A 14,501-nucleotide genomic window follows, 5' to 3' on the forward strand; every position below is an offset into this window, starting at 1 on the left:
AAGACAGGAACACAACCCCACCCATTAGCAGAGAGGCTGCCTAAAATCATAATAAGTCCACAGACCCCTCAAAACACACCACCAGACATGGACCTGCCCACCAGAAAGACAAGATCCAGCCTCATCCACCAGAACACAGACACTAGTCCCCTCCACCAGGAAGCCTACACAACCCACTGAACCAACCTTAGCCACTGGGACAGACACCAAAAACAACGGGAACTACGAACCTGCAGCCTGCAAAAAGGAGACCCCAAGCACAGTAAGATAAACAAAATGAGAAGACAGAAAAACACACAGATGAAGGAGCAAGATAAAAACCCACCAGACCTAACAAATGAAGAGGAAATAGGCAGTCTACCTGAAAAAGAATTCAGAATAATGATAGTAAAGATGATCCAAAATCTTGGAAACAGAATAGACAAAATGCAAGAAACATTTAACAAGGACCTAGAAGAACTAAAGATGAAACAAACAATGATGAACAGCACAATAAATGAAATTAAAAATACTCTAGATGGGATCAATAGCAGAATAACTGAAGCAGAAGAACGGATAAGTGACCTGGAAGATAAAATAGTGGAAATAACTACTGCAGAGCAGAATAAAGAAAAAAGAATGAAAAGAACTGAGGACAGTCTCAGAGACCTCTGGGAAAACATTAAACGCACCAACATTCGAATTATAGGGGTTCCAGAAGACAAGGAGAAAAAGAAAGGGACTGAGAAAATATTTGAAGAGATTATAGTTGAAAACTTCCCTAATATGGGAACGGAAATAGTTAATCAAGTCCAAGAAGCACAGAGAGTCCCATACAGAATCAGTCCAAGGAGAAATACGCCAAGATACATATTAATCAAACTGTCAAAAATTAAATACAAAGAAAACATATTAAAAGCAGCAAGGGAAAAACAACAAATAACATACAAGGGAATCCCCATAAGGATAACAGCTGATCTTTCAGCAGAAACTCTGCAAGCCAGAAGGGAGTGGCAGGACATATTTAAAGTGATGAAGGAGAAAAACCTGCAACAAAGATTACTCTACCCAGCAAGGATCTCATTCAGTTTTGATGGAGAAATTAAAACCTTTACAGACAAGCAAAAGCTGAGAGGGTTCAGCACTACCAAACCAGCTCTACAACAACTGCTAAAGGAACTTCTCTAGGCAAGAAACACAAGAGAAGGAAAATATCTACAATAACGAACCCAAAACAATTAAGAAAATGGGAATAGGAACATACATATCGATAATTACCTTAAATGTAAATGGACTAAATGCTCCCACCAAAAGACACAGATTGGCTGAATGGATACAAAAACAAGACCCATATATTTGCTGTCTACAAGAGACCCACTTCAGACCTAGAGACACATACAGACTGAAAGTAGGGGACGGAAAAAGATATTTCATGCAAATAGAAACCAAAAGAAAGCTGGAGTAGCAATTCTCATATCAGAAAAAATAGACTTTAAAATAAAGACTATTAGAAGAGACAAAGAAGGACACTGCATAATGATCAAGGGATCGATCCAAGAAGAAGATATAACAATCGTAAATATTTATGCACCCAACATAGGAGCACCTCAATACATAAGGCAAATACTAACAGGCATAAAAGAGGAAATCGACAGCAACACATTCATAGTAGGGGACTTTAACACCCCACTTTCACCAATGGACAGATCATCCAAAATGAAAATAAATAAGGAAACACAAGCTTTAAATGATACTTTAAACAAGATGGACTTAATCGATATTTATAGGACATTCCATCCAAAAACAACAGAATACACATTTTTCTCTAGTGCTCATAGAACACTCTCCAGGACAGATCATATCTTGGGTCACAAATCAAGCCTTGGTAAATTTAAGAAAATCAAAATTGTATCAAGTATTTTTTTCCAACCACAACAGTATGAGACTAGATATCGATTACAGGAAAAGATCTGTAAAAAATACAAACACATGGAGGCTAAACAATACACTACTTAATAATGAAGTATTTAATAATACTTTAATAACTGAAGAAATCAAAGAGGAAATTTTAAAATACCTAGAAACAAATGACAATGGAGACACGATGACCCAAAATCTATGGGATGCAGCAAAAACAATTCTGAGGGAAGTTTATATCAATACAATCCTACCTTAAGAAACAGGAAACATCTCGATTAAACAACCTAACCTTGCACCTAAAGCAATTAGAGAAAGAAGAACAAAAAAACCTCAAAGTTAGCAGAAGGAAAGAAATCATAACAATCGGACCAGAAATAAATGAAAAAGAAATGAAGGAAATGATAGCAAAGATCAATAAAACTAAAAGCTGGTTCTTTGAGAAGATAAACAAAATTGATAAACCATTAGCCAGACTCATGAAGAAAAAAAGGGAGAAGACTCAAATCAATAGAGTTAGAAATGAAAAAGGAGAGGTAACAACTGACACTGCAGAGATGCAAAGGATCATGAGAGATTATTACAAGCAACTCTATGCGAATAAAATGGACAACGTGGAAGAAATGGACAAATTCTTAGAAATGCACAACCTGCCAAGACTGAACCAGGAAGAAGTAGAAAATATGAACAGACCAATCAGAAGCACTGAAATTGAAACTGTGAGTAAAAATCTTCCAACAAACAAAATCCCAGGACCAGATGGCTTCACAGGCGAATTCTATCAAACATTTAGAGAAGAGCTAACACCTGTTCTTCTCACACTCTTCCAAAATATGGCAGAGGGAGGAACACTCCCAAACTCATTCTATGAGGCCACCATCACCCTGATACCAAAACCAGACAAGGATGTCACAAAGAAAGAAAACTACAGGCCAATATCCGTGATGAACATAGATGCAAAAACTAAGTGTCCATCATCGGATGAATGGATAAAGAAGATGTGGCACATATATACAATGGAATATTACTCAGCCATAAAAAGAAACGAAATTGAGCTATTTGTAATGAGGTGGATAGACCTAGAGTCTGTCATGCAGAGTAAAGTAAGTCAGAAAGAGAGAGACAAATACCGTATGCTAACACATATATATGGAATTTAAGAAAAAATTGTCATGAAGAACCTAAGGGTAAGACAGGAATAAAGACACAGACCTACTAGAGAATGAACTTGAGGATATGGGGAGGGGGAAGGGAAAGCTGTGACAAAGCGAGAGAGAGGCATGGACATATATACACTATCAAACGTAAGGTAGATAGCTAGTGGGAAGCAGCCGCATAGCACAGGGAGATCAGCTCGGTGCTTTGTGACCGCCTGGAGGGGTGGGATAGGGAGGGTGGGAGGGAGGGAGACGCAAGAGGGAAGAGATATTGGAACATATGTATATATATAACTGATTCATTTTGTTGTAAAGCAGAAACTAACACACCATTGTAAAGCAATTATACTCCAATAAAGATGTTAAAAAAATAAAAAATATAAATAAATAAAGGGACAGATTCTGACAAGTTCAGAGGAAAAGGGAATGGGGAGAATTTCAGAGAAAGGGGAAGTTGGGTGAGAGTCTTATCATGGGGGAATTGAGGGTATAGAGGAGGTGTGGGTGGTGTAGAAGGAAGGGGGATGATGGCTTCAGAGGTGGAGTCTGGACAGGGAGAGCTGGGGAAAGAGACAGGTGGTGCTGAAGGAGGAACCAAGGGAGAAGAGCATGAGGCTTTGGGAGACATTTTATCTTTTTTTAATTGTTTGTCTCAGTTCATCTTAAAATCTTAATTTGCAGAGATACAATTTTAGACTCCCAATAATATTGGGAAGCCTCAAAATACCAATTGAAATAAGCATTTCACTCAGTTCTGGAAATTTTTAAGCTATTGTAGTCCAATTTGGTTTTAAGAAAATTGTTTGGAGATTTCAAAAATTCCCCATAATGGCCATTGATATTTTTTTTTCTTTTTTTTTTTTGTGGTACGCGGGCCTCTCACTGTTGTGGCCTCTCCCGTTGCGGAGCACAGGCTCCGGACGCGCAGGCTCAGCGGCCATGGCTCACGGGCCTAGGCGCTCCGCTGCATGTGGGATCTTCCCGGGCCGGGGCCCGAACCCATGTCCCCTGCATTGGCAGGCGGACTCTCAACCGCTGCGCCACCAGGGAAGCCCCGGACATTGATATTTTTAATTGTTGTTTGGCCAGATTGATCCATTTAGTTGCAAATGTGCACGAGGAAGGACCACTGTTTTTAAATATAAAATTGGCTGGAGTCCGGGCGGAGGGCGGAGGGTACTCTTAAAATTCTTAGGTAACTGGTATCCCATTTCTCAGATGTTTTTCTTTAGAGTGAAAGTGAGGTAGGAGGTAGATGGGCCCCAGGGCTGAGCAGCTGGGGTTTGTCAAGTGGAGTAAATCGGAGCTTTGTTTTCCCTGACACTCCAAGGACAAAATTAGTAGCAGGAGCTGAGCCCTGCTGGAGTAAAGAGATAAGACGACCACATCTATCACTCCTGAGGTCAAGGAAACCTCCCCAACTGCACATGTACAGGAAGGCTCCTTGGGGGGTCAGAAACGGAGGGAGCACCATCCCATAGTAGGTGTTTTAAAGCCTCCCGTAAGCCTCCGCTGGGATCCATCTTGGCAAAAAGATGCATGCAAATATTGGTTAGGGCCCTAAGATAGGTCAGCTATGAGAAAAGAAATGAGATAATTGGCCAGAGGAGAACAAAGACTCAGAAGAACTGCCCCTATATAAATGATTTGACTTTCTCTTTACTGTACTTCTCCTCATTAAGGAGGACACCCACGCCATTCCTCTCCAGGTGTGTATTCCTGTTTTGCTTCTGTCTAAATAAACTCTTTCTCTGTGTGCTCTCCCACATGTTGTGCTGTGTCTCTATTAATAAACTTTGTACCTGTTTTTGCAGTTTTTGCCTCCTTGAAATATTCTTGCTTTCAAATGGGGGCAAGAGCCAGGGCAACTTTGCTTCTAGCCTCTAGCCCCTGGTGGTCTAGCAGATGGGATTCCTGGTTTTCATCCAGGCTACTCAGGTTCAATTCCTGAGCAGGGAACTAAGATCTTGTTTCAAGACCAGTAACTGCTGTCTCTCTGAGATCAAAGAACAATTTTCAAGCAGCTTGAAGAGCTTACAGCTCAAACAACTTACAAGCCTAATACCAGCCAATGTTAAAAAACAGCTTGGTCCCAGAGAAGCCAGGCTAAAAGTCTTTTCAGCCAATTTCCAGAAAATAACCCCTTCCAAAGGAATAAGTCAAAGGCTAAAAAACCAACACGATTTCAGTGAAGCAAGGGATTCTTTCCCCTGTCCCAAAAGAATGGGTCTAAGGCATTTCAGCCTGCTTCAGTTGAAACAGTCTAATCTCAAAATCAGACCAAAATTCCAAACAGGTACTTTCATATAGAACAAGGACTTACCCAGAAAGACGAAACTTAAAATAGATCCCAAATAAAGTCTACAGAGCATCAAATGCAAAGAGAGCATGAGCTCAGATCTAGAAGAAAGACATACCTTCAAACTCCAGGGTCACTGAGAAAGCAGTGAGTGATAATGGGGTCAGTTGTGTGTACCACACCTGTTTGCTCGCAAGCCCAGAGCCTTTGAGGATCTTCTCTGGTCCCTGCATGGACCGCCAAGGTGTTGACCAAATAAACAAATAAATAGACAGCCAAATATTTCTCTAGGGAATATGGGTTTTTTCAGGATCAGCAGAGAATTGCAGTTCAGGGTCTGCAACCATGCAAAACAACATGCAAGTGCCTGCATGGCAAGGGAAGGAGCACACTTTTATAGAAGAAAAAGGAAGTTGGGAGGGCTATAGTAAGCAAAGAATCCATGGCTTTTCATTGGCTGAATCCTTGTGAGGAAAGAAAAGGAGTTTTTCTTCTTCCTGTTGGGATCTGCTAACATTGCAAGGTGTGAGAGCTCTCCATTCTGGTCTCCCAAATTTTAATTTAATTTAATTTGGGTTTCTGGGTTTTTTTTTAATAAATAAATTTATTTATTTATTGTTGGCTGTGTTGCGTTTGTATTTGTTGCTGCGCACGGGCTTTTCTCTAGTGGCAGTGAGCAGGGGCTACTCTTCGTTGCGGTGCGCGGGCTTCTCATTGCAGTGGCTTCTCTTGTTGTGGAACATGGGCTCTAGGCACGCGGGCTTCTGTAGTTGTGGCTTGCGGGCTCTAGAGTGCAGGCTCAGTAGTTGTGGCGCTTGGGCTTAGTTGCTCAGTGGCATGTGGGATCTTCCTGGACCAGGGCTCGACCCCACGTCCCCTGCATTGGCAGGCAGATTCTCAACCACTGCGTCACTAGGGAAGCCCTGGGTTTCTGTTTATTAATTTTTTTACAACAGTGATGGGAAGGCTGACACAATTCTTTAAAAGAAAAATATTTTGTGCATTTCTGTAAACCTAATGTATCTAGTATATCTACAACTTAAAAATGAGCCTTGTAGACCCAGCCCTTGATCATTTCTCTTTAGCTGATCCCACCCAAAGGGCAGACTGTGGCCATGAATCTGGGGATCATCTATGTATCTCTGTGGACAGTTGGTGGGCTGGTGAGTTTAAGGTAACAATCAAAACTCAAATTGATGACCTTTCCTCAAAGAATCAATTCAATCTAGAATCCCAATTATAGAAACAAAAATAGAAATGAGAACTACTGCTTTTACAAAAAAAAAAAGGAAAAATCTCTTTGACCCAAATATTGTGAATGTTTTGACATGAGGTTTTAGACACTATTTTAAAAATTAGTAGTTAATTTATCCAATTATGAAAATATCAATTAGAGAAAACTAGTAACCTCAAAACTTGCTTTAAATACATAGGACAAAAGTAGGAATTTGTAATACATTAATAACTTTTTGTTTATACAGACCTTAATTATTATCTCTCTGCAATACCCTTCCTTGCTATGGTTGATTCTGGCATAATGGGAATATCATCAGGCAGTGTCACCTTTCTGCCACCATCCAAGGATCAGATGAATTTTTGTTATAATGTTTCTAGCTGTTATTCATCCTTTCCAGATACAATGAAAAAATGAAATAAATTTTACCAGGTTTTGGCGGGATTTTTTTTAGGGTTTTAAGTAATACTCTTCGAGAGTAGTCAAGTAAATTTTGAATAATATTTAATGTAAGATTTTTTATGCATCGAACAGTATGTTCCTAAGGAATAAAGTTCTAGTATCTAAATCTTTATTAGGATGACAACAATATTCATATGAGTAGATTACTGCATGACATCATATCTCATTAGCACCCACATTATTATGAAGACTGCCCTATCCATTCTTTTCACACCAAATAAATTATATTCAAAACCTGTAGAAATTATGTCTTCATAGTGCATGTTCATCACATTTTCAGGTCAAGTGAGCAGTAAACTCTATAAATACTACTAGGGAATAGATTGCGGTGAATTTGATCAGCTTATTTCAACTCACTTTATAAACCATCACCTGCGCTGACTAAAATGGTAATCTGACAATCAGAATCAAATGTTGATGTCCAAAGTGAAGTGTCACGGGTGAGAGAGTAAATGACCAAAGATCAGGTTTCCCTTTAGAGAACTTGTTCATTATACTGCATATGATTAGGTGAAAATACTCTTATACCTCCTCCCATTTCTGACTTTTAAAACTTTGTGGAAAGTTCATTGCACGGCAAGAGAAAAACAAATAAATGAAATACTACATTATAAACTTCTGAGCATTTCGAAACCATATGGTTTATTTCTTTCAAATGGATTCAGTAATGTAATTATTATAGCTAATATTAAGCTCTTTGGGGAGAATTAAGCATTAAGTTTTTTATACTTTAACTCTTAAATGTTCTCCCCTCATTTAGAATATTGAAAAATTATATTTATAAATAGAATTGATTTTCAGAAAGAGAGATTGTTATAATTGCGTAAATATTAATAACATTTTCCTTCTTGGATAGCAGGTAAAGTCGTATTCTAGAAACTTTGATGACCTCTTGAAGTACTTATGGGTTGCACATGTCTCATCCCTGAAGGTTGTTCATGAAAAATTTCTAACACAAATGCTTGTTAGTGGGAATAAAGCCCCCTTCATCAGTGACTTTACAGGCTTTCAGAGCACAGTCCTGCTTGGTGTAAATTTTCTCCACAAAGTGTATAAGTATACAGAGAAGTGACACAAAGACTTTATTTTTTTGTAAATTCTATATGTTGTGTTGATTTCATAGGTAATGAAATATCATTAGAATCATAATTATGAATCACTACAACAGATCGTCTAAAAAAAGAAATGTTGACTTCCTAGTAGGTAAGAATGGATCTAAAGTTATTTTTTTAATCTTACACTATCTTTCTATCTTACACTATCTTTTTCACTGAAATGTTTTTCAATTTACCTATATGTCAACCATCAGGAAGTATTATGATAAAGATAAAACTGATAAGAAAAAATTTTACTGGATAAAACTTGAAAGTATTTTATAAGTAGGTATATTTCCAGACCAGGTGATACAGATAATACAGATATAACATTATTCATTACAAATTAAAAATGAAAATTTCTTTGTCAATAAGAAGAGAAAATGGAATGTAAATTGAAAACAGTATGGAGAGTCCTCAAAATATTAAAAATAGAACTACCATATGATCCAGCAATTTCACTGCTGGGTATTTTTCTGAAAAAAAAAATGAAAACACTGATTTGAAAAAAATATATGCACCCCTCATGTTCATTGCAGCATTATTTACACTAGCCAAGACATGGAAACAAGTGTCCACCGACAGATGAATGGATAAAGAAAATGTGGTATATATACACGGTGGGATATTATTCAGCCATAAAGATGAAGGAAATTTTGCCATTTGCAATAACATGGATGGACTTTGAGGGCATTACTCTAAGTGAAATAAGTCAGACAGAGAAAGACAAATACTGTGTGACCTCACTTATATGTAGAATCGTTAAAACAAAACAAAACAAAAACAAAACCCCAAAAAAACAAAAACCAAGCTCATAGACACAAAGAACAGATTGGTGGTTGCCAGAGGTGGGAGGTAGGTGAAATGCGGGAAAGGGGTCAAAATGTACAAATTCTAGTTATAAAATAAATGTCATGAAGACATAATGTACAGCATGGTGACTATAGTTAATGGTATTGTATTGCAAATATGAAAGTTTCTAGGAGAGTAGATATTAAAAGTTCTCATCACAAGAAAAAATTTGTAACTGTGTAGGGTGACTAATGTTAACTAGACTTGTGGTGATCATCTTGCAATATACACAAATATCAAATCATTATGTTGTACAACTAAAAAAAAGAGAAAAATTGTCTGTCTTGTATATATCATTAGGAAAAAATATCAAACTACCTGAAAATCAGGAAAAATTCTCTATAGGTTATTTCATTTTTCAGTGGTTACCTGAAATGAAAATCATGTGTTCTTAAAGAGATATCCAAATCCAGCAGAAATTGAAATTGCTAATCCTCTTTGATTTATATCTTTACATTTTGAAACAATGAGAGTTGGTCACATTCCAGAGTTTATACAAGTAGAGCATGTTTTATGAAGAAGGCAAAACATTTGACTAAAAGTACATATTTTCTGGGATGATAATTTCTAGATTTAAATTCTAAGAACATCTCTTCAAAGTTTCAAATCTAGGGGCTAAATCAATACCATGTTTTTACAGTCTGTAATCTAAAAAGTAGAATAATGTAGTTTTGAAGAAATTAGCTGTTTTGTAAGTTCAGTTGGCAAAGTTCTGAGTTCACTAATTCTAAATGCATACTCCCCCTCACTTGTCTATTAGGTTACAACATTACTCTAAACAAGAAGCAGAGTTTGAAAGCAGCAGGGCTTTGTTTGTGGATTATTTAGCTCTACCCCTCTTCCCTTCAGCTTTGATTAGAACATATGGACTCCAGAAGGGCCTGCCAACACAAATGCTTGTTAGTGGGAATAAAGCCCCCTTCATCAGTGACTTTACAGGCTTTCAGAACACAGTCCTGCTTGGTGTAAATTTTCTCCACAAAGTGTATAAGTATACAGAGAAGTGACACAAAGACTTTATTTTTTTGTAAATTCTATATGTTGTGTTGATTTCATAGGTAATGAAATATCATTAGAATCATAATTATGAATCACTACAACAGATCGTCTAAAGAAAGAAATGTTGACTTCCTGTACGTATCTGTTTCAAAGTTTTCACAATAACCTTTGTAGGCTTTGTTTTTTAATTTATTCTTGGCTGTGTTGGGTCTTCGTTGCTGCTTGCAGACTTTCTCTAGTTGTGGCGAGAAGGGGCTACTCTTCGTTGCGGTGCACAGGCTTCTCAGTGCGTTGGCTTCTCTTGTTGTGTAGCACGGGCTCTAGGCGCATGGGCTTCAGTAGTTACAGCACGCAGGCTCAGTAGTTGCAGCGCACGGGCTCTAGGGCATGCGGACTTCAGTAATTGTGGCACGTGGGCTCAGTAGTTGTGGTGCACAGACTTAGTTGCTCCATGGCATGTGGGATCGTCCTGGACCAGGGATCGAACCTGGGTCCCCTGCATTGGCAGGCAGATTCTTAACCACTGAGCCACCAGGGAAGTCCTCTTTGTGGGCTTATGATGGGTTTCATTTAATGGGACATATTATAGGCCCTCCCTTACTTAGCATGTCCTCTCTTCTGGGGTCTTCGCACAAAAACAGCAGATCAGTACCACCACATTTTAGTTTGACAAGGAGATAAGAGAAACCTCTATTTATTTCTTGGATAAGTTTTGCTATTTTGTTTTATTTTACTTTGTTTTAAAATGAAAAATATAATAATGATACTTGCCATGACTAACAGAACCATGAAATAATTTTATGTGAACTTTCTTCAGCCAGTTCTACAGATTATAGACATAAAGAAAAAAATCTGATCCCCTAAATTTCTGGTTTTGGAGGAGGTATATTTCTCCAAAATTTCCAAATCCTAGGCTTACTAATAGTGGAAAACAGAAGAAATCACATAATGGTAAATTTGAAAATTACTGTATCATTCAATTTCCCAGATACTATTTACCATTTACCCTTGTTCTATTGAGGAAAAAAATATATATATTTTTTTATATATTTATATATATATATATATATAATTTCTATTCCCTAAAGCCAAATTCAGAAATAAGATGAGTGAAAATAAAAATGAATGCATTGTAAATTTAAAATTGTGTATGCCTTACTTAGGGTAACACGATATTTGAATAAATAAACTTTGAATTATAAAGGCAAAACTCAATAGGATTCTATTTCTCCCTCGCATAATGATTCAGGATGTTTACTCAATTGAAAGGAGGCTTTCTTCCATGGTAATTCAGGGACTTAGGATCCTTTAATCTGTGGCTCCGTCAATCTTTACAGCTTCACCATTGTATGCTCAGTACAAAAATCAAAAGAATTAGAGAGCTTAAAGAGAGACCCCCTTTTAAAGGCCTAGGACTAGAAGAGATAAGCATAACTTTATCTCACATAACTTTGGCAAAAATACAGCCCCACTGGATGGAGGACGGGAGGGACTTGGGAAAGTTCATTCTTGTCTGAGCCCCACTGATAGGGGAATCACAAAATCTGTTGAATTGCCAGTCATCTTTGCCACATTGTCAGATACAGAAAGTAAAATCTAGGCCAAGATGATTTAACAAAGTTGAACTTCCCAGTATGTAAAGAATGAGGGATGAGATGAATGGTTAGAGTTTATTTCATTTAAAAATTATAAAATTTCTAAATTTTTGTAAGCTCTACTTTTACTAAAATTAGCTTTGGATTTAGTAAGGAGTTTTGAATTCACTGTAGGCTACAATAAAAAAGAAAAAGATGCAGAAAAGAAAGAGTAAATTGGAACATAGTTAAACGAGTTACCTAGCTTCCTCACTTCCTCTAGTGATTGCGTGCTCCCGCTGCTGCTCAGAATTCAGAAACCGTGCTGAAAACCCTGGCAGATGTTTTTAGTTAATTCAAGTATAGACAAAATAATAATAAATAGAATATCATTAATCAAAATATTTTTACAGTTGAACATGTCTGGTTCATAGTTAACATATATTAAACTTTTTAACGTTATATTCAACTACATTTTTGATATAAAAAAATTTAAGATTTTTCTTTACACTAGCAACTGCAGTAAATTTTCTTGTATTTTAGCCTTTATGCCATGATATTTTTGTGACTTCAAGTCTCCATTACTTTGGCATTTAAAAAAAATTATTTATTTATCTTAACCAAACTTGGGAAAAGTCATGCAAGGGAAAGTATAGTCTGCAGATTATACCACTTGCTTGTGTGGCTGCCCTGCCTCACTCTTTTTTTTTTTTTCCTGCCTCACTCTTAGTGTGGAAAAATACGGGGAAAAGAGTGATTCCTGACTCCTGAGACTTTGATGTGTAAGTTCTAACCAATCCCAGTCAAGGACCTCCTGTAGAAGAATTAGGGGTAGAGCAAGAGTCCAGGGATGTTAATGGAAATAACTGCTCATAAAATAAAGTAATGGGAAATAAATATGATTTTCCCAACAGAGAACTAGTAGAAGAAAAAAGGGCAGTAGCTCAAGCTCAAGTCTTCTGTATCCTCTTTCTTGTTCATTAACTGATCAATCCATTCTGACATATTTGGTCCACCCAAAATTCACAACCATTACTACTTTTTTTCTATTTCCTAATAACATTTCATTTTATGACTATTATTTTCCTTATTTTTAAAATATATTCAACATGTCTGTTATTTAAAATTCAAACACTACAGAAAGTTATTAAATGCAAATAAAACTTACCTTCTCCATCATCATCACTTAACCTCCATACCATGATTTCTTGCCTGATATATATACTTACATATATTTAAGTTTTGGGCCCACTTCTACAAAAATAATTATATGAACTAGTGAATATAAATAAATGAATAAATTATTTGATAAAAACTCTGTATTTGCATAAAAGAGATTATATGAATGGAACTGTTCTATGCTATATATTTTTAACTAATCATGTATATTTTAGATATTAGCAAGTTAACAAATATTAACAGACATCATTCTCTTTAAATAATACATAACTTTCCACTGAATGGACTTATATTCTTTCCAGTTTTAAGCAATGCAAAGCGACATTTGATGTCTACTTTCATTAATTTAATTTGTTGGAATGGTGACAGATTAAATTGCTGGGAATGAATGTATGATCAGGTATTGCCAAATGGCAGTGAAAGAGTGTGGTATAGATTATGTTCTTATCAAAATAAAGACACACACACAAAAAAACCCCACACAAACTGTTTATTAAGATTCATAATTCTGCATAGACACCAAAAATGAGTATTAGCAAACTTTAAAATTTGCAATAGTCTAATATGCAAAAAATATCACTTCACTTTTTATGGGTCTTATTCTTTTAATCACTGCTGTATCCACTATTCTCTTCAGTTACTTACGTATCTTATAAATTTGAATATTAAGGCATAACATAATTTTAAAGAGCAAAACATGTTTTATTTTAAAATGTATATGAAAACATGCTAATTTTATACTAATTGAAATTAATTTTGTTAAATTGAATTTTGTTTTAAATAATTTCATCTTTTGGGATCAAAGTTAAAATTTTACCTACAACTTTTAAATGTCTTTAAATTTTCTAGGAAAACTGTCTCTCGTTATATGGAAAAATTTAATGAAGTTACAAGAAAACTGTTTCTAGAGATTTTGGAATTCATTCTTCATTGTTTTAACTAAATACTCCTGGAAATGTATAATAAAATAAAAATCCACAATGATAAATTTTCAAGGAACAGTGTTCTCCAATAATAACTAAAATGTTAACTGTCCAGTATAGATTCAGTTGAATAACTGGCAAATGCTGGTAAGTTAATAAAGGTAATAAAACGCTGATTGGACTTTTGGGATATTATTCTACTTAAATTAATTTCATGAAATTTAGAGGAACAGATTTTCATGGACAGTAGTCAAGAGGCAGAATATTTTAAATGAAAATCTGAATAGTGAATTTGAATTTCTAAAATGCTTAAAAATGAACTATTGGTTTAGAATGTATTACCTGATTTAGCAATGTTCTCTCTGAAAAAATTTAAAAATTATGTTCAGAAATTTTTAGTTCATATTTTATGGGATACTTCATTTTTATGGAATACTTCAGGGTCACAGAGGGCAACATTTCTCTCCTTTAAGAAGAGATAGAGCTTCCCTGGTGGTGCAGTGGTTGAGAGTCCGCCTGCCAATGCAGGGGACACAGGTTCGTGCCCCGGTCCGGGAAGATCCTACATGCCGCGGAGCGGCTAGGCCTGTGAGCTATGGCCGCTGGGCCTGCGTGTCCGGAGCCTGTGCTCCGCAATGGGAGAGGCCACAACAGTGAGAGGCCCGCGTACCGGGGAAAAAAAAAAAAAAAAGAATGAGGAAGAAGGTGGTCTTTTTCCCTTCCCCGCTTTTCCTTTGATTATAGAAGTGTAGCCCACTAAGTTCTCAGGGCACAGCACCCTTTTGCTAGCCTGCCTGAAAGCCTCAGAAGTGTCCTATTCTAATAAATCACT

General features: G+C 36.5%; 1 pseudogene across 1 annotated transcript; it reads left to right on the forward strand.

Moving 5' to 3' along the window:
* Positions 1-6,397: 6,397 nt before the first annotated feature.
* Positions 6,398-10,293, forward strand: LOC309972304 (protein LEG1 homolog; annotated as a pseudogene). Its single transcript has 4 exons — positions 6,398-6,515; positions 6,834-7,018; positions 7,905-8,016; positions 9,755-10,293. The product of its transcript is annotated as a protein LEG1 homolog (transcript).
* Positions 10,294-14,501: the final 4,208 nt, after the last annotated feature.

Source organism: Leucopleurus acutus (genome assembly GCF_964270905.1).
Source record: "Leucopleurus acutus genome assembly, chromosome: 15".
Lineage (NCBI taxonomy): Eukaryota > Metazoa > Chordata > Mammalia > Artiodactyla > Delphinidae > Leucopleurus > Leucopleurus acutus.